The sequence below is a fragment of the Silene latifolia genome, chromosome 5 (genome assembly GCF_048544455.1).
Source record: "Silene latifolia isolate original U9 population chromosome 5, ASM4854445v1, whole genome shotgun sequence".
Classification (NCBI taxonomy): domain Eukaryota; kingdom Viridiplantae; phylum Streptophyta; class Magnoliopsida; order Caryophyllales; family Caryophyllaceae; genus Silene; species Silene latifolia.
Genome location: NC_133530.1, coordinates 13,601,130 through 13,602,204, shown reverse-complemented (window position 1 = coordinate 13,602,204; position 1,075 = coordinate 13,601,130). Strand labels below are relative to the sequence as shown.

The 1,075-nt window shown below is 44.5% G+C and overlaps 1 non-coding gene across 1 annotated transcript; it reads right to left on the bottom strand.

Moving 5' to 3' along the window:
• Window positions 1-570: 570 nt before the first annotated feature.
• LOC141658232 (small nucleolar RNA R71) lies at window positions 571-677 on the bottom strand. The gene has a single exon (XR_012549129.1). It is a non-coding gene; the product is annotated as a small nucleolar RNA R71 (small nucleolar RNA).
• Between the last annotated feature and the right edge of the window lie 398 nt (window positions 678-1,075).

Sequence of the window (1,075 nt, the reverse complement as noted above, 5' to 3'; positions counted from 1 at the left end):
TTTTGCATGAGTAGGCGACAAAGAAGAGGTCAACCAACATATCCTATTGATCTTGAAATTGAAGCTACGGGAAGAAGACTTAATTCTCTAAGAAGAAGGGGTTTTCTAGACACGCCACCGGTAGAAGAAAGTGATCAACAAGAAACTACCAAACTATTTGAAAATCCTTTTGGAGTAGTTTTTGAAGAACCTAACATCATGGGTGATCCGGTTCCGATAAGAGAGACTATGGCTCCTAAGCACATAGTCAATCCAAGCATCCAAAGGCCAAGAATTCAAGCTAATAACTTTGAGATCAAAAATGTCTTGCTCAACCTTGTTCAAGACAACCAATTTGGAGGAAGTCCCTTGGAGAACCCAAATGATCATCTAAATGAGTTCCTTGAAAATTGTGATATGTACAAGTCGAATGGGGTCTCCGATGATGCGGTACGCCTTAGGTTGTTCCCCCGTTCACTTAGGGGTTCGACCAAGGATTGGTTAAAGAATTGTGACCCCGATTCCTTCAAGACATGGGATGAGTTGGCTTCGGTATTTTTGAACAAGTATTTCCCACCCTCAAGAACGGCCAAAGTCAAGAGTGAACTACAAAGCTTTACTCAAGAAGAGGATGAGACCTTATATGAGTCATGGGAGCGGTATAAGAGACTCCAACGGTTATGCCCCCACCACGGCATCTCTGAGGCCGAGCTAGTGAACAATTTTTACAAGGGGTTAACCCAAGACCTTCGGCTTTCATTAGATGCGGGGTCGGGAAAAGGTGCCTTAGACATTTTGGGGCATAAAGCGGCAAATGAGCTAATTGAGGAGATGGCCTCACGGACTATGGAATGGGGAAGTGATAGGCAATCGAGAAAGGGCAAGAACAAGGATTCTAACGCGGTTTTGAATGTGGAGGTTAAGGGAATGCTAGATGAACTCACCCAACAAGTTGCTTTGCTAAATTCAAAACCTTCAAGCTCTGATATGAGGCAAGTCTTGTCTTGTGAGTTGTGTGGGGAACAAGGGCACACTCCAATTGGGTGTCCCTTGATTGCACCCATCCAAGAGGAGTGCTATGAGCAAGCTAATGGCG